Source organism: Misgurnus anguillicaudatus, chromosome 11 (genome assembly GCF_027580225.2).
Source record: "Misgurnus anguillicaudatus chromosome 11, ASM2758022v2, whole genome shotgun sequence".
Classification (NCBI taxonomy): domain Eukaryota; kingdom Metazoa; phylum Chordata; class Actinopteri; order Cypriniformes; family Cobitidae; genus Misgurnus; species Misgurnus anguillicaudatus.
This window is the reverse complement of record NC_073347.2, coordinates 12,438,744-12,459,319: the sequence shown is the minus strand read 5'-3', so window position 1 is coordinate 12,459,319 and position 20,576 is coordinate 12,438,744. Positions and strand designations below refer to the sequence as shown.

The 20,576-nt window shown below is 42.0% G+C and overlaps 1 protein-coding gene across 21 annotated transcripts in view; it reads right to left on the bottom strand.

Moving 5' to 3' along the window:
- kcnma1a (potassium large conductance calcium-activated channel, subfamily M, alpha member 1a) overlaps positions 1-20,576 on the bottom strand; it is a 263,693-nt gene that overhangs the window by 96,757 nt on the left and 146,360 nt on the right. The window lies entirely within an intron of this gene.

Here is a 20,576-nt window from a genome sequence, read left to right as displayed (position 1 = left end):
GGCAGGTGGAATATACAGTAGCTGGCAGAGGAGGGGATGTTATTCGGGATAACATTTTATTATTTCAAAAGGGTGTCCAATAAATATACAACCCTGTGAGCAAATCAATATTTTAGTCTAGTATCCCAGCAAAGAAAGACTTAAGGCCTATATCTGCTTAGGTGTAGCATATAGTTGCCTTCAAAGCAAACAAATAAGACTAAAAGCTTTATGAGGTATTCATCTGGACTCTGTACTGCACATTTTGACAATATATAGTTGATCATTCAGATATTTCCCACCAGTGGCGGCCAATGACTTCTTTTTTCGAGGGCGCACGATGTGAAGTTCGTCACAACATCTATGTAGCCCATGTGTGTGGTTCGTATTTTTGAAATATGTTCTGCGCGTCGAGAGATACTATGTGCATCACGTGCAGATGCGTCTAAAGGGTTTATGATAAAAGAGACTATTTGTCAGATACTTACATAATCTCATGTGTAATCAGAGTTTACTGTTAAGGGAGTGTCTTGCGTGTATTTTGTGAACGTGAGCGTCTCTTTTATCATAAACGTGTTTGACCCATGTGCAGAAGGCACTTATTTTGACAAAATACGTGATGCACATGGTTCACATGACGCAACAAACACATATTTTGAAAACCAGCAACACACAACACTCCGAACCAACCTGATCTAACAAATTTTCGTGAAATAGTCACGCATTGTTTCGCAGGACATTGTCACGAATTTCCACCATTTTACGTGCCCCTGCCACAACTTCCTTTTCCGTGACAGTTTCACGTATTGGTTACTCAACTGTTTTTCCTATTTTTAAACAATTGTGCTTTGGTTTCGGGTTAGATTTGCTGTTTGCGTTAGGATGTCACTTAAAGTATTGGTTTATACTATTTTTCGTATGCTTTTTAAACCATAGTCGCCTGACGTAAGGGTTAGAGTTGGGTTTGGGTAAGGATGTCATTTTATGTAACAGAAAGTTGTTCTAACCCCAAACCGAAGCGACAATTGTAAGAAAATAGGAAAAAACGATTGAGCAACCAACACGTGAAACCGCCACGGAAAAGAAAGTCGCGGCAGGGGCACGCAAAACGGCGGAAACACGCGACAATGTCACGCAAAACTGAACAAAATAATGTGTGACTATTTCATGTATTTTGTGAGATCAGGCTGCTCCGAACACATATTTTGAATTTGCGGCCCTCAGAAGAGCAGTCACGAGCCGCCACTGTTTCCCACGCATAACAAATCTGCATGCACAAAAAGCTGGGTAATTTCAACAGTGTTGGGATAAAAAGGGACAAACCAAACTGTTGGGTTAAATGAACCCAGAATTTTTTTATATTTCACCAAACAATTGGTTAAAAAAACTTAGCATTTTGGGTTTGAACAACCCAGCATAGTTTAAATTACAACTCAAGGGGTTCATTTGCACTTAAATTGTTAAGAATAATCAACTTGGATTTTCAAGTCATTTTAACTTCGGGATTTATTTATCTTGAATAGTGATGAATTGTTGTAACTTCTCAAATAAAGTTGAATTCAAAAGCTAATTCAACTTTATTTCTTAGACCGTTTCATCGTACGCACGTGCGATGATGCGATACGCGTCTGGTCCGAACTTTACTTCCGGTTTCAGTTTTTTTAATGGTCTGACTAGTTGCTAGATTAAACTCTCGAACAAATACCTCGTCAAAAATAACAAATGTTTTGGTTTCCTAGGTAATGTACGTGTTGTTTATTTTGGTTGTTATATACATAAATACGTTTAAAGGACTTTGTTGTTATTTATTCTTAGCGGAGTTTACCGGAAGTTACGTGTTGACCACGAAAGCCGCTTGTTTATGTTGTTACTGCTGAAACCGTCTATAAGTTACAGCAACTCATCACTAGTCAAGATAAAAATGAAAGTTAAAATGACTTTTTAGTTGATTATACTAAAAAATATACTTAAAAACACCAACCCAAAGCTGGGTTGAAAATAACAGCATTTTTGAGTGCATCATTTAAAGTTAACATACTCCATTAATAGTAAGAATACTGAGTTAGCATAATGGGAAGAATATTTTATGATTGAAAAAAATTGAGCCACAAAACAAGACAAAATAAAAATCTAATCCGACATCTCTCAAAAGGATATTGAAAAAGCTTTTATACTGTCAAAAACTGTATTGATCATTCAAAGCACTGGAGATCTAGAAATATGCGCATGTTATTATTTGCTAACTTAAATGTGATTGTCATAAAAATATTGTCACAATCTTAAAAACAATGTTGCATTATTAAAAGTAAAGTGTGTTTGACGAATAGGAACATGGATCTCTCACATTTGTGTGTGAGAAACAGGTGCTGAAATGAGCGCATCAGGAAGCAGATTAGAGACAATATCACCTGCTTCAGCAGCCTTCTTATATAAACACCAATTTCTGTTTTTTTCAGCCTCGAAACAAAATCTACTCAAACGCACACACATCTCAACTTCTCAGCTTTGCTCACGCTGCATCTTTCTCACACAAATGATTCAAAGATATTCTTATACAGTAGTCCTGGAAGATTTACACTTTCTCTTTACAGAAAATCCTTTCACATTAAGATAAGTGTGATGGTTATTTTCAGCAACAGAAAACAGAAGCACTTAAAATCCTTTTTGAAGTCCTCTTGCACACACAGACAACAAGTAAAAATAGTTCCTGGATTATAAAAAAAAAATTCCCCAGAAAAATCGCTTACACCAATTAAACAGCACATGAAGCCAGGAAAAGAGGGAATTCTGGTTGTTCCTCTGTTTGCCATCTCCTATCTGACTTGTGCTCAACCTCACACGATAACCATTTTGAAACAGGTCACCACATGACTTTTTGCGCCTTCGGCTCTGGTGCACCTCCACGAGTTCGGTGTCCGGGGCAGCCCGAGGCCCCCGAAACACTAGAAACTTAGTAGAGATCATGATAATAAGATTCCCAGATGTTGTCCTGTGGCAATGTTGAATTTGATGTTTCCCCAGAAGCCACGTAACCTCAGGTGTAAAAAAAAATGTATAACTGACATTAAAAAAAATGTAGAGAGAATGAGACAAGCTTCTCGTATGGCACACTTTTGAGTAATGCCACAGAATCTGTCACAGAGACGGTTTTACAATACTAAACTCTAAAAGCCTAGACAGTGACACCTGTCATCGGATTAGAATCTCTGACGTATTCGGTCTCATTTTTTAATATTAAACTCCCACACAAACCTCTTCCGTTTAACCACCTATCTGGTTTATTTAGGTGACAAGATTTGTATGCGCTGAACGCTTCTAGGAATTTTAATCTAAATTAAAAACAAAGGAAATAAATTCAGCCAGTGAGAGTATTCTTGCAGCTGTTATATAAATTGGTAGCTGTAACGCCATAAAGTTGGACTGTAATATGAAATACTGACATTTCATAGCAAGATTTGCATTCTACACAGTAATCCTGCTGGTAAGCTCATCTAGTATGCTGCTGTTGAGATTCAGTATATTTCAAAAGCTCTTTCATCCTGGATTTTGTTCCTGGTCTTAGTGATTCATCTGAACTGTAAATATATCCAGGCCTTTTCTCGGAGAGAAACATCAAACTCAAACTGCTTCAGAAGTACTGGGCTGACTTTCTAGACAGCATTTTAAGACCTGAATGCAAATGCTGCTTTAACATAAGGCTGCATTTAAAATATCAAATTTTTGCTAAAAGCAAGCATTGCTGTTATTACACAGCTACCTGTATCAATTGCACCAAGCAGCAGTCTGATATTATTTAATAAACAGATATATACACCCACCTAAAGAATTATTAGGAACACCTGTCCAATTTCTCATTAATGCAATGGTGTAATGGTGTGGGGGATGTTTTCTTGGCACACTTTAGGCCCCTTGTTGCCAAATAGGCATCGTTTAAATGCCACTGCCTACCTGAGCATTGTTTCTAACCATGTCTATCCCTTTATGACCACCATGTACTCATCCTCTGATGCCTACTTCCAGCAGGATAATGTACCATGTCACAAAGCTAGAATCATTTCAAATTGGTTTCTTGAACATGACAATGAGTTCACTGTACTAAAATGGCCCCCACAGTCACCAGATCTCAACCCAATAGAGCATCTTTGGGATGTGGTGGAACGGGAGCTTCGTGCCATGGATGTGCATCCCACAAATCTCACTCGACTGCAAGATGCTATCCTATCAATATGGGCCAACATTGCTAAAGAATGCTTTCTGCACCTTGTTGAATCAAAGCCACTTAGAATTAAGGCAGATCTGAAGGCGAAAGGGGGTCAAACACAGTATTAGTATGGTGTTCCTAATAATCCTTTAGGTGAGTGTAAATGTTTACATTAAAATGCATAGTAATTGGCATTTTTGTCAAATGCTTAAATGTAAATTTTAACACCACAAAGCAATATCACCCGTGACTGCTCCCCTGTGTATACACTGTAAAAAGTGAAAAGTTGGATCAAACTTTTACCAAGCTAAATTTTTCAACTAAAGTGAAATATTAAGTTGAATAAAATAAAAACATTTTGGGGTGTTACCAATTTAAGTAATTTTTAGAGTTAATCCAACTTTTTCCTTTTTACAGTCCATAAATAAAATGCTTTAATATCTTGTGTTCATGAAATACTGTATGACAGAAACATCTTATAACTATTTTAACTTAATTACTATATACACTTTATTTTAATAAGTTTAGTTTAGCTCTTGTAATAAAAAATTTGAGTAGATGCAGCATTTTTGTCAAATCAACATATATTTTTATGGTACTTTAACTAAAAAAAATTAAGCTAAGCAATTTTAACAGGATTTTATAAGTTATGTCAACTTATTACAAGCCAAAACTTAATATTGTAGGTTGAATTGACTTGCAAAACCAAGTGGTTTTAACTTCATGCTGTGTTTTTTACAGTGTATTGCATAGAAGAGTACAGTTCTGCAAGGGTGGTAGGGGATCACCAATGATCCTCCTTTTTCCCCACACTTTGACAATTTAAATGTTTAGTAATACACTCTAAAAAATATTAGTTGACTTACTTTAAAAAAATGTAGGAAACCATGCGTTAAAAAATCATTTAAAAAGCAATTCCATACTCTTTATACGTATAAGATTGTTTTGATGTATGTTGTTACATCTGTGTACCAGAGAATACGTAGCTTATACGTAGAATTCGTAAATTGCTTGCTTTATTTTTTTACGCAACGGGTTTCCTTAATTGTTTGAGTGAAGTCAACTAATAATTTGTAGAGTGCACTGTAAAAAAACAATTTGTTGGATCAACTTAAAAATATCTGTTAACTCAAAAATGTTTTGTTAACTTTTGTGTCAACTAAATGCGTTGTCTTAGAATACACACATCTCTGTGTAATTATTGAAACACCGCATTTACTGTTACTTTTAACACAAATTTTGTTTCACAATGTGTTAAATAGCATAACACAAAAAAGATTAAATAAATTAACATATCCTTTCAGAGTGTAGAATAAAAAAAATGGCTTATAAAATCACACAGGACCCCACACATTCAAGTTACACTGAATAAAAATAATTGTTGGATTTACGTATTCAATTATAGACACTGGTTCCACATGATTGAAATAAGTTATCTTAAAATTAAATTAGCATGTAAGTGCAGAGGTAACATATTAAGTTCATTTGAAGATAACTTATTTCAATCATGTGGAACCAGTGTCTACAATTAAATTATGTAAATCCAACAATTATTTTTTTCAGTGTACCCCCTCGTTGAACTGTTGCCAACTCCGAACTACAGAGGACCACTCAGCATCAGAAAAACTAGCATAAAAAGTGTCTTCTTCCATATTATGAAACGCCTACTTCCAATAAGCTCTACATTGTATAATAAATCATGTGCAATATACTCTACTGTCAGGGTGTGGTGGAGGATGAAGGCAAGATGAAGACTGAGGTGATAAATGAAATGATACTTTTATTTATTTAACTTAGGTTGTTTTCACATATGTTGGTGCGCACCGTGGTGCGGCCTCGGAGCGCACCAAAATACATTGTATCATTTTTCAGTTAGTGCGGTCCGTGTTCAAATATATATATTTGTTACTTTACTCGAAATGCGGCACCATACACCATGTGACAACAGTCAGCGCTGTCATTGGTCTCTGACAGCTCTTACCGTCTCATGACTACCCCCACGTTTCCACGACAACCAGCCTGACAGGGAGAGCGCAGCTATCAAGATGTGGAGATAAATGATGCACGTCTTTGCGAAGTTTCTTTGCTTTAACGCGAAATTGCGTAGCTGTTCTATTAAAGCCTTTCTCACAGAGCCGTTTGCTAAAAAGCCCGTAATGTCACTATTTGTGTGTGGAGGACAGCTATGCATTTATAAAATCATCAGCTCAAACGTAAAGGAGACAGAGAATCTCTATGCAATGGACCAGGATTGGCTTGTTTGTTGTTAACCCACACACCCGGCTCATGTCACAACGGAAGCCCAGTGGCTCAAACATGTGGAGAACTTCCTGTATTTGGTTCGGCCCGAGGTCCAGCAGTGTTCACACCACAGGTGGGTCGCCCCAGAGTTCGGCAACAGCCGCTCCGAGACCCCCTGTTTAGAGCGGTCTCGGAGCGGCCATTTAATGCGCACCGAGTGCGGCTGTTGTGTTCACACTGACCCAAACGCACCGTACTCGGAGCGACTCATCATTTGGGCCGACCTAAACAGTGTATATGTGAAAACACCCTAAGACTGGAACGGGAGAATGGGGTTGTGACATCTACATAATGGGGCGGTTTCCCGGACCAGGATTAGCTTAATCCAGGACTAGGCCTTAGTTTAATTAGGAAATATAACTAGTTTTAACAAACATGCCTTACTAAAAACATTACATGTGTGCATTTTGAGGTAAAACAAAGGGCACTGATGTATTTTAAGATATGTAAGTGCAAGTTGTTTTCAGTTTGGAGAGCTCTTAAAAGTGTTTAAGTCTAGGACTAGTCTAATCCCTGTCCGGGAAACCGCCCCATTATGTTTAGCATACATATTTATATTTCTTTATTATTTCTTTATTAAGTCCTGTTCAAAACTGTTAAACACATTTTTATCTGTGCTTGTATAGATATATCTTGTCTGTGTAAATATGTTTTTATTAACAATTTAGTTTTATTCTTATTTGTATTACTATTCTAATTCCCTTATCATTTTTTTATTCTTTGTCATTTGTCTTAGTGTCTGTCCTCTGTGCTTTGGAAGTTTCCCATAAACCTGCAGTAAATATGATGTTGTGTCTCTGTCTCAGCAGTAGGATCAGGGCAACTAGGCCAGTGTTGTGCACTGAAGCAGGCTTAACAAGCACATGTGTAGAATGGACAGATGCTCATTCAGAGATTGCTGCCACTCGCACTACTTCATTCACATCTCTAAGCTCATGGAGAAACGGCATGCCACGTGTGTCCAAGGCACAAACCACTGGTTCTTTTCTCAATCAGGGAATACTGATCATGTATAAACAGGGATAAAGTTCTGCCTGGATTACTCCGGGCTTGGAATGTCCCAGAATGCACTAGGCAGGCATCTATTGAAGCCAGCCACGTGAGACAGGGATCTACATGTGAAAGAGGCTTAAAGCACATATTAGATTCCTTAAATGATTTTTTCCGCTCAAGTCCTCCGCCTTATACTCATTTGGGAGGTTTCCTGTACAGCAAAGCCATACAGACACACTGTAAAAGACTGTATCAGACCACCAGATGGCAGTGGTACTTAATTTCCACACTCAGGAATGAACTGGAAGTGTTGGTACGCTCTTTATGTATCAAAGCCAACTGAAATAACATACTCATGATTGGGAGACAATACTTGTCAACTACTTGTGTAATAATAATTATAACTGTAATTATAATAATTATAAATTATAATAATAATAATAACTTAACTTTGTATATAAGTTTGACTTTGAAAACTGGCTTACAAGTTTACCAGTGCACTGAAAAAGTCCAGATGCCAGAAAAATGTATATATGATCCAAAATTATATTAAATTATTTCTTGCTGATTTGAAATGGTTTCCAATTGCACTACACTGCATACTGTTTATACATTTCTACCCAATATAAGCCCTCACCCTCCATTATTATTTAAAAGATCTCCTTATATAGACCATTTCATCGGGCACATGTGCGCTGACGCGATACACGTCTGGATCCGAACTTTACTTTCGGTTTCGTTTTTTTATGGTCTGACTAGTTGCTAAACTGATCCTTGAACAAATGCCTCGTCGAAAATAACAACATAATAACATGTTTTTGTTTCCTAGGTAATCTATGTGTTGTTTTTTGCTTGTTATTTAAATTAACTACGTTTAAAGAACTTTGTTGTTATTTATTCTTAAAGGAATATTCAATTTTCTTAAAAGAAAAATCCAGATAATTTACTCACCACAATGTCATCCAAAATGTTGATGTCTATCTTTGTTCTGTCGAGAAGAAATTATGTTTTTTGAGGAAAACATTGCAGGTTTTTTCTTATTTTAATGGACTTTAATTGACACCAACAATTAATACTTAACTCAACACTTAACAGTTTTTTTCAACGGAGTTTCAAAGGACTATAAACAATCCCAAACGAGGCATAAGGGTCTTATCTAGCAAAACGATTGTCATTTTTGACAATAAAAATAACAAATATACACTTTTAAAGCACAACTTTTCGTTTAGGTCAGGTCCAGCGCGACCTAACGTAAATGCGTAGTGACGTAGGGAGGTCATGTGTCACATATATAAAACGCACATTTGCGGACCATTGTAAGCAATAAACTGACACAAAGACATTAATTAGTATCAGTTCACAACAACGTAGGAACGGTCCTCTTTCAACACACTTGTAAACACTGGGGCGGAGTTTCGCGTTCGTCCTCTGTGACCTCTTGACGTGAAGACGTATTGCGTCGGGTCACGCTAGCGCATGACGACCAGATTTAGACGAGAAGTTGTGCTTTAAAAGTGTATATTTGTTATTTTTCTTGTCAAAAATGACAATCGTTTTGCTAGATAAGACCCTTATGCCTCGTTTGGAATTGTTTATAGTCCTTTGAAACTCCGTTGAAAAAAACTGTTACGTGTTGAGTTAAGTTTTAATTGTTGGTGTCTATTAAAGTCCATTCAAATGAGAAAAATCCTGCAATGTTTTCCTCAAAAAACATAATTTCTTCTCGACTGAACCAAGAAAGACATCAACATTTTGGATGACATGGTGGTGAGTAAATTATCTGGATTTTTCTTTTAAGAAAATGGAATATTCCTTTAACAGAGTTTACCGAAAGTTATGTGCGGACCACGACAGCCACTTGTTTATGTTGTTACTGCTGAAACCGTCTATAAGCCACTGGTACTATGAGATTCTTTTGCAAACAAAGGACATTTTGAAGAGAACAAACTCCATGTTTTGGAGTCAGAAACTGTTGGTTATTGATTGTTTTTTGTGGTGTAAACAGCCTAGTGCTAATCCACGTTCAACCCTTTGTGCCTACACTGCATCAGGGAGATGAATTTTTATTTCATATAAATGGATCTCTGCATGGCCTTTCAAATTAATAGCATTTTTTCTACCGTATTAATCTGTAGTGTGTGTGTGTGTGTGCGTGCGTGCGCGAGTGTGTGTCTGAGAAGTGCTGACAGCTCACTGATGTTGTGGATGTCTGATATTTTAATCATTCGTGAGGTCTATTAATATTATAATGTATTTTATTGAAGTGTATATAGTCATAATTACTACTAAACTGATTAAAGCTCAATACTGCAATATTATGAGCATGTGTACATGATAAACACATGGTATAGAAACAATGATAAGTGTGGTGTGCCACTAGAGGGCAATAGCTTGATTTAATTGAAGCTTTAGTCATGTTGTAAGCAACAATTTAAAGTTTGTGCAGAATTGCATTATGTGCAATCAAGGGAAATGCATTTTTATTGAAATTAGAAAATCTGCTTGCATCAAAAAAAGCATTTTTCACTTAAACAGCAATTTGCTTGATGAAATGATTTGCATGATTACATGATATGATTTGCTTGATTATATTTTATTTCAGTTGCTTAAAAGAATGCCCACAGTCTGCAGACATACAGTAGATACAAAGAGATACAGGGTGACTACTTTTAACAAACTACATTATAAAACAGACTTTTAAATCTGATTTTTAGATATATGCATAAATTGAATGAACACTTTATTCATCTGATGTTTCACCACTCATCCAAAAGGTTTCATCAGCTGAACTAATGCCAGTGAGCACATTATATGCAGAAAATTACTGGATTATATTAACTTTAACACCTTTAACAAGAAAGGAGTTTTAGTTTCAACCATGACTGGTCCTGTATATCTTTAATAGAATTTATGCTTGTTTCTGATTGGACTTGGTTTTCGATATGTTATTCCCAGTGCTTTAAGTGGCCCAAAAGAGGTGCCGCTACTCTATTTTTTTTCTGACTCTACTCCTATATTGAAGGGGTTTCATATTCAGCAGTCAACAGATGACCTTGTAAAAAATAATAAATCCTTTTATAAGTTTGTGGATTTGCTTGAGCTAGAAATAGCTATTGAACATAAATAAAATGTGCAAAAGGTAGATATGTGATTAAAATGTTCAGCATGGTTAAATGCTAAAACTAGTTGTTCAGATAGAAAGAGCTTGAAAAAAAACTTTAAAATGACACCATGTCTATGGGTTCAAGAATAACAAAATACTGGCCATTTAAGTCATCACTTTATTTTGTCCCATTGTTTTCTATTTTGCGGGTGGTAAAACTACTGTGTGCGTCGTTCAAATTCATTGAAATTTCGTTCACTTGTAGTTTAGCAATTACACTAAATGTCTATTACAATTTCAATAATGTTTTTCCTCCGCACATCGCCTGAGGAAATCCGAAGTTACGTCGACGAGAACCAAACTGACAGCCGCGACAGCGGAGATTGTCACGAACCTACAAAAAGGTATTGGATAAAACTTGCGTCTAACCTGCAGCTATCATTCTGGCTTGGTGGGATGTCAGCCAGCGAGTCCTCTGATTCTGACCTTGTTCTTTTACTACTCAGAGTCTAAAACAAGGAGGGCATATTAATTGTTCATTGTATTTTCATTTTACCCGAGCAGCTTTGGTTGCGCGTTTCACACACAAACACACACCTCTCCAGACCACGTTGACACTGACTAACAGCACCAAAAGCGACGCATGCGCGTTTAACTTGTAAACGCAAGGGTGTATGGGTAATGTAGTCTCTGCTCTCGGTGGGACGAATTAGGAAGCGTACATTGTGAAGGGCGCTCTGAAAAGCGGCAGCGCAGCCAAACGATTAAATTAAACCTCTGATTTTTAAACAGATGTGCAAATGAGTGTTCCAGGACGCTAAAAGCATGTATTAGGCGCACGGAGAGGTGGTGGTACGCTCAAGAGCTATATTTGGAAGTGGCGGTACTGAGTACCGGTGCGCACCGGCCCACTTAAAGCACTGGTTATTCCAAGATAACCACCTGAAACACACAGCTGCAAATCATTTTGACAGGTACAGTTTAATATTAGACATAAACATAATATAAACAGTGACGGCTCGTGACTTCTTTTCTAAAGGCGACGCAAATTCAAAATATGTGTTTGTAGGGTCATGTGAACCATGTGCGTTGCAACACATTCTCACTTCCCAAGGTGTCAAAACCCGAAGCATGCTCAAACGCCTTCAGCGTCAGTATTAAGACGCGAAGGGCGCCCCCACGCGTCACCACATCGACGAAATGGGAACTCCGTTGCCCCCACGCCAATCCCCCAGCGCCGGACACAGACGAAAGGGAATCCCCGAAGGCGATGCCGCCACACCACGCGACGATCGGCAGGATCACGCCGCCTCCGGACGGCACCCACTCAACCTTTTAAAATTTTTTAAACCATTGTCGCTTGGGGTTGGGGTTAGACTTGGGGTTTGGATGTCAGTTGGTTTATACTTTTTGTCTTCAGATTTTTAAGCCACTGTTGCTTGGGGTTAGAGTTCGGGTTTGGGTTAGGATGTCTGTATTGGTTTATACTTTTTGTCTTCTGATTTTTAAACCATTGTTGCTTGGGGTTAGGGTTAGAGTTGGGTTTGGGTTAGGATGTAATTTTATGTAACAGAAAGTCGTTCTAACCCCAACCCCAAGCGACAATGGTAAAAAATTTGGAACAAAATTGAGTAGTTACCGTCCAGAAGCGGCATGATCCTGCCAATCGTCGCATAACGTGACGGCATTCCCTTTTGTCTATATCCGACGCTGAGGGACCAGCACGAAAGCAACAGAGTTCCCATTTCGTCGACACAGAGACGCATAGGGGCACCCTTCGCTTTTTCATACTGACGCTGAAGGCGTTTGAACATGCTTCAGATTTTGACGCCTTGGGAAGTGAGAATGGGTTGTGCATCATGTGTTTTGTCAAAATAAGTGCCTGCTGCACACACGTCAAAACCCGCTTATGATGAAAGAGACGCTCACATTCACAAAACACAAGCAAGACACTCCTTTAACAGTAAACTCTGATTACACATGAGATAATGCGAGTATCTGGCAAACACAAGCATCTCTTTTATCATAAACACTTTAGACACGTCTGCAGCAGGCACTTACTTTGAAAAGACAAGTGATGCACACAGGTTCACTCTTATATTTACATATAATTATATTTACATATTATTAAGCCACATAGTGTTTATTACATTTGAAAGAATTGTCTTATATTAAAACCGAAAGTAATCAGGTTTTCCACGCAGAAGGTTTGCATTCGTTAAAAATAAGCAACAAAAATATTTTAAATCAATATTTTATGTTCCTTACCCTACTTGTGAGGTAAATAGCAGTGTAATAAGCAGATTAATGTACAGGCAGCAGGTTGTTATCTCAGAAATAAGCCCTGACAATGTGATCAAGCTATCAGGACATACAGTATAAACCAATGTTGAGTCCCAATTCGCATAGTATCCGTCCTAAATAGTATTCGAAACTAGAATTAGTACATCCCAAATCGTAGTATGTTGAAATGAGTATCCCAAAGATACCCGGATGGTCTACTCTACTATTTCCGGTTAGAATTCGAAGTGCAGATCAATGCACACTCTAACGGCTAATATTGCCCACAACCCATTGCATGCGGGAGGGAGGAGTTTAACCACACTGACCCTCTGGCTTATTTGTAGTAATACTGTGACTGTTACTACACTTTTACTATAGTAAAAGCATGGTTAATTTTCATCTGGGTATTTTTGAGTTATAGACATAAGTATAAAATACGTAAAACAATAGTTATACTATAAACTTTAAATATTTTGACTTTCAAATAAGTAGCTTTCGTTACACACATTGCACATGAACGTCAGAACCAGCCGCCTCACAAACGACCTGCGTTTGGTTCTAATGACGCTCTGCTTCACTCCTCAACTTGGTAGAACACATCGTAAAATGTATTGTGAAAAAAAAAAAAACTATGAGAAAAAAGATGGGAATAGTAAATAAAATTATATTGGACATAAGAATTAATTAAATATTGTTAACAGTCGTGGTGTGCGTAACTAGGCAACCACGTTTTCGTTCACGCTGCATGACGTCATCGAAGTATGTCCCAGAACGTGCATACTGTTTTGCTACACACTCAAAAGTATGTACATTTTCCTCACAAAAACAGTACATACTTTTAGGTCGTAGTATAAGTAGGCGAATTGGGGCTCAGCACAAGTTTGCTTATCTAATGGAAACTACACTAACATTTCTCTTAAGTCTTTCTAATAGTTTCATTCTGTCACCTTCGTCCATAAAACGTCTCGGTTACATATGTAACCCTCGTTCCCTGAAGGAAGGGAACGGAGACGTCACGTCGTGACCGACGAATTGGGAACCGCTTCGCGGGTGACCTATCTGCTTCGAGAAACCTTTAAAACGCCAATGAACTTGGCATGCAGATAATTGCATCTGCCGGCGCCGCCCCGCCGCACAGCTATTTAATGAGCGGCAGGTGCAGTTATCAAATCAGCTATTTTTTGCTGAGAAAGCTGGACAGAAGGAAAGGGTCCGGCCGATATCAGCAGTGGAACAGCAAACTGTGGCGACGGGACGTGACGTCTCCGTTCCCTTCCTTCAGGGAACGAGGGTTACATATGTAACCGAGACGTTCCCTTTCAGTCGGTCACTACGACGTCACGTCGTGACCGACGAATTGGGAATCCCTACCAAAGCGCCACTGAAGCTGACCCTTCCAGTGCCTGCATAAACCCTCCGACTCTCCTCTTTAAGGGAACGGAAATGGGGTTGAAGCAGAGGCCGGTCACTACTTGTTCATTAACCCACGATAGTGACTAGGCGAACTGGGAAGCGAACTCGTCAGGCGGGACTAAGATCGCTGCGGAAGTAAAACCCTCTAGGGGTCTACCACTAAGGTGATGGATAAAAAGACACGAGGTCTATAAAAATACACTCTCTTAGCAACACTAGAGAGGCGCGGAACGAACTCCGCTAAGGGAAACGTGGTAAATCATAAACTTTCCACGGAAATACTCACAAAGAAACCACTAGGGGGCGCAATGTGGGCGCTAGCCTCACCCAGATAGTCAAGAATACATCTAGTGAGAGGCTGGCAGCCGATGCTCCGCAACATCGGTCACCAAGCGGTGGAAAAGACAAAAACATTTTTTTGTAACGTTTTTGCCTTAATGGCCTTCCATAATGGTGCGGTTTCTGCGCAGCCAAAAAGAAAGGCTCCAAGCCGACACAGGAGCCGTTCCTCGATGTTCTCACTGATCTGACGAGAGAACTCGAGAGGATACCGGCTCAACACGAACACTGTAGAATCTAGTGAACGTATTAGGTGTCACCCAGCCAGCAGCTCTACAAATATCTGAAAGCGAGGAACCACGAGCCAAAGCCCAAGATGAAGCCACGCTTCTGGTTGAATGGGCTCTCAAACAAAAAGGGCAAGGAATGCCCTGTTTCTCATATTTCAGGGCGATTGTGTCTACAATCCAATGAGACATCCTCTGTTTAGTGACAGCTTTCCCTTTCTGCTGACCACCGTATCAGACAAAGAGCTGTTCTGAGGTCCGAAAGCTTTGAGTGCGATCCACATACACACGTAGTGCACGTACAGAACATAACAAAGCCATAGCTGGGTCTGCCTCCGAAGGCAGCGCTTGAAAAGTCCACCACCCAATCTCTAAAGGGAGTGGTGGGAACTTTAGGCACGTAGCCCGGCCGGGGTCTCAGTTTAACGCTGGATTCAGCCGGCCCGAACTGAAGGCACGAATCGTTGACCGAAAATGCATGAAAATCCCCTATCCTTTTAATAGAAGCCAATGCGAGGAGCGTCAAAGTTTTCATAGTGAGAAACTTGACGCTCACCGTCAGCAGAGGCTCGAAAGGGCAGTGCTGAACTTTCAGCCCCATGGACAAGTCCCAAGGAGGAATAGAGGGAGGCGCGAAGGATTCAGCCTCCGTGCCCCTGTTAAAAACCTAATGACCAGATCGTGCTGACCCACAGATCTACCTATAGGTGCGTGATGCGCGGATATTGCCGCGATATCTACTTTAATAGTAGATGGTGACAGCCTCTTCTCCAGGCGGTGCTGGAGATATGAAAGCACAATACTGATCGAGCATTCTCGGGGGTCCTCTCGCTGAGAGGTACACCAAACAACAAACAGGTTCCATTTCAGCGTATATGCCTGTCTCATAGACGGTGCTCGCGCTGCAGCGATGGTGTTAGATACCGCCTGGGGTAAACCACCTAAAACCTCCGCGCCCCGTCCAAAGACCACACATGGGGGTTCCACAGATCGGGGCGAGGGTGCCATAATGTGCCAAGGAGTCAGCCAGGGAGGGACTGTCGCGAGGAGAGTGAACTCTGTAAAACCAATTCCTAGTTGTCCGGTACGGCGCAACTAATAGAATGCGCTCCTCGTCCTCCCTGACTTTGCACAGTGTCTGCGCAATAAAGCTTACTGGGGAAAACCCCGCGGCCAGCTGTGTGCCAGTGCATCCACGCCGAGTGTTCCTTCGGATAATGAATAAAATAGGCGAAAATGGGTTGTTTCTGAAGAAGCAAACAGATCTAACTGCGCTCTGCCGAAACATTTCCAAATCAGCTGAACCGACCGGGGGTGGAGTCGCCACTCGCCGGAGAGCGCTGCTCGTGAGAGCGCGACTGCCGCTGTGTTCAGCGACCCCGACATGTGAATGGCACGAAGAGACCTCAGATACTTCTGACTCCAGAGGAGGAGAGACGGGCGAGATGCGACAGGTGACGAGAGCGCAGACCGCCTTGGCGATAGATATACGCTATACAGCCGCAGTGTTGTCGGTGCGCACTACATCTTAAGCATCAAATCACGTTGACGAAACGGACGAGCGCAAGATATACAGTGCACAGCTCGAGGCAATTTATGCTAATGTCGCTGGAATGTCGAACAGACCCCCGAAGCGACGAGCCCGCCGTACGTGGCTGCCCACCCCGTGGTAGAGGCATCTTTGCCAACAATAGCATGCCTGGAGACCTCTCAGTGGCACCCGCACCCTGAGAAACGCTGGGTCTGACCACGGGGTGAAAGTGTGACGGCATCTCGATGTAATTATAATACTGGGAAAGCCGGTGAGCCACGCTCTCCTCGGGACTCGGTCATAAAGCCAACACTGAAGCGGTCTCATATGGAGCAGCCCGAGCGGTGTCACGGCCGCGGCTGCTGTCATATGCCCCAGAAGTTTCTAAAATTATTTCAGTGGAACCGCAACCCTGCCTTTAAATTTTGAGGCAAGCCAGAATTGACTGAACACGCGCTTATATGAGACGTGTTGTTAAATCGACCAAATCCCGTTACTTTCCGAGAAAAGAGATTCTCTGCACGGGGCAAAGTTTACTCTTTCCCCAGTTGGCCTGAAGACCGAGACGAGCGAGGTGTTTAAGTACACGATCTATGTGTGTGCACAGCATCTGACGAAACTGAGCTATTATGAGCCAATACGCCAAAACGCAAACACCACTCTCTCTCTCAGGTGCTGCAGTGCGCCATCCGCAACTTTCATGAAGACACAGGGAGAGAGAGAGAGAGAGAGAGAGAGAAAGCCCGAACTGTGAGACTTTGTACTGATATGCCCTCCCCTCGAACACAAAGCGGAGAAACGGCCTGTGTTGGGGGAGTATGGAGACATGAAAGTACGAGTCCTTCAGGTTGAAGGCTGCGAACCAATCCTATGGGCGGATGCATTAAAATATGCTCCTCTGCGTAAACATTTTGAACAGCATTCTGTGAATGTGAATTCTGCGAATTCTCGATTCAGTACGCGCAGATCTAGGATCGGACGCAACCCGCCACTCTTCTTGGGTACAATGAAGGGCTGTAAAGCCCCGAATTTATCTCGGCTGGAGGGACCGGCTGGATCGCGTCCTTTCGCCAATAGGACAGCAATCTCCGCACGCAGTACGTGCGCATCGACAGCCTTCACCGTGGTGAAGCGAATGCCTGAATATTTGTAAGGTAGCCGGGCAAATTGAATGCGTAACCGAGACGGATCGTGCATAAAAGCCAACGCGACGGGCTGGGAAGCTCTTCCCAGGCCCCCAGATACCAAGGGAGAGGAAATTAACTGCACGATGTGTGTACCCGTGGCGAGCGGAGACGGGGAACTCAACGACGCGTGCTCTTTGGCCGCATTGTGAGATGTTGTGTGTAATGAAACACTCACCCGAAACCGCTGATGGATGCTGAGCAAAGGCTCCTTTGTAGATGTCCCGCTCGATACATCCGCTGGCGAAAGAGGAAGAGGAGAACTTAGGGTTTTGAGCCCGTCCGAAACTCCTATATGCCTCCGGTAATCTGGAGAAAGAAGAGGAATTCGCTCTTTAAGGTTAGTGGGTGCCGATTGAAGTCGGCGGAACACAAAACGAAACCAAGGATTCCCCACCCGGCCCTCCTCCGGGGTGGGGGGGAGAATGATGCTTTCACCATCTCCTGAAGAGCGATCCTCCCAATCTTCAGATCGCCCGACTCAGAGCCGCTAAGTTTCATTTTCCACCTCTGTAGCGGGCTGAGTGGGCGGGTGTACTGCTTACGACAGGTTCCTCAGAGCTGCCGGGATGAAGGAACAAAAAAGCCGTAGCAGGACGCCCTCGGCGAAAAGCAGACCAATATACTGACGTAACGGAGGGGGCAGCTATAGGCTCCGACGTGGCATGATGCCTCAGTCTGCTCTAAAGCGGCCGATCATTGTTGGACACTCTCAGCCACGTCGCCAAAATGGCTGGTCTAAAATGGACCATTTAGGACGATTATTAACGACCTACTTAATGCCCGCAAGACGCAACCAGAGATGGCGTTCCTGGACCACCGGGGGTGGGCATAGCACGTCCGGCGGCCTGTGGGGTGAACCCAGTCGCACGTAGCGCCAGGTCAGAGCCACACAGGATTCTTTAGTTGCCGGACCCTCACCTCTGCAGATCCTTCAGTGCCTTAGCCTGGCGGACCTGCATCACGCCATGGCGCGCACGGCAGAGGCCGCCTCTCACAAGCCCGTGGGTCTGTGAGGGGAGGGAGGCTGGTCTCTTGGAGCAGCAACCTTAGCGGCCCCGCCGTCAGGAGAGGTGAGAGGTGATGGCTGAACGATCGGTTCCGGGAGGAAAACGAGTTTTCCACGACCGTGTCAACCAACATGCACCCCGGGAAGAAAGGCACAGAAGGTCGGGGCTGTTCTTGCAGTCCTGAAGTGCCAATCATCTAGGCGGGACGGTGCGGTGGGGGAGGAGCTCTCCGCTCCACGCAGACCGTCTCCGCGCTCCCGAGCGTACATGGCCGCCACTCGGGGTCGAGCACGGAAGCCCCTACCCAACCCGAAGGTGGGAGTGGGTCCGAGTCGGCGACCGAATAGACGACCCCCTCTCCGATGCTGTGACAGACATAGAATCCTCGTGAGGACTGAAAGAGGACGAGAGCGCGTAGAACACGCGCCACCCGTCTCTTACGGCACCTCTGGCTGTGGATGGGGGTGCTGAGAGTCACTGGACGAACCAGCTAACCGATTCAGCACCGTTTATACGGAGATAAGATTTCCGGAGTTTTGCCACCGCACCTTTAACGGGGCTCCGCAACGGAAAAACGGGGGTAACGTTCCCGGAGGTACGAAACCCGTCTCCGCCATCCAAGAGGTTCATGCTCTCTTAGGAGTATGAACCCTCCACGATCGCAGCCTCAGCATGCACTCTTGCGCACGAGAGAAAACGATCGTGGCCACCCGGGGACCCATACATTTGCCGCATCCAGAAACACGGACAGAAAGACATCTTTAAAAAGACGCTCCCGTCTCAGTGCAAGTGAAATGCTGTCTTTAAAAAGACGCAGAACACCGCAATACTCTTTTAGAGGAAATACTCTTTTAATGTGCTGATGCTGATGAAGCACACAGGGGAACGGCTATGCACACACTCAACTAAGAATGAGAAAAAAGTCAAAAAATTAAAAAGAGAGGTGGAACACCCGCGAGCCTCCCCTGAAATGCCTTTGCCCAACCAAATCGAACACGCAGAGTTCTCCAAAGAGTAGAGAGTAGCTTCTCGTGAGCAGTCAGTCTGCCAGCTTTCGAAGCTAAAAGGCTGATTTGATGGCTGCACCTGCCGCTCATTAAATAGCTGTGCGGCGCCGGCGGATGCAGTTGTCTGCATGCCGGGTTCATTGGCGTTTTGGAGGTTTCTCGAAGCAGATAGGTCACCCGCGAAGCGGTTCCCAATTCGTCGGTCACGACGTGACGTCGTAGTGACCGACTGAAAGGGAACAGCTGTTATTAGGCTGACAATTCATTTTTCACTTGATTTACAAATTTAGGGGGATACGATTAAACTATTTTTTTGATGAATGTGTGCTTTTATAATGCATTATTTAAGCAGCATCACAGCAGACGTTCTCCAAAGCTGGCTACCAAAGTGCTTAATTATTAACCAAAGTCATTTTGTTTGTTTATAGAAGGACAACATTACTTTCACAGGTTTTTCTGAAAGCATTAATGACACAGATGGTGTACTGTAACAATACCTGGAGTGTGTGTGTGTGTGTGTGTGTGTGTGTGTGTGTGTGTGTGTGTGTGTGTGTGTGTGTGTGTGTGTGTGTAGACTGCAGTTTCTTTGAACGAGAGCTGGCTATCCTACCTCTTGTTTACCAGCAGGATATGCAAACAGCAGATTTACAAAAGAACAAGAACAAACACCATGTTTGTCACCCCAGCTTTGACACAAACACAAAGTAATGGAAAATCATTATGATTAGGCTTAAACATGTACCCTATGTTTTTATGTCAAAATCACAGTCACGGTGTTAATGTAGGATGTTTACAATGTTGCAATTTGCCATATTAATGTAGAATTTAATAGATGTGCTGTAACCCTCATGGTTGTATGATTATCCTTTTTTTTAAATAACTTTAATTTCTGTCCATCAAGTTTTAAAATGGTCCATATTTTTGGGTTGAATTCTGAACTATATTGTATTATTTATTAATACTGTGACATTGGTCACTGCATCCATCCATAAAAGCCTGTTATAA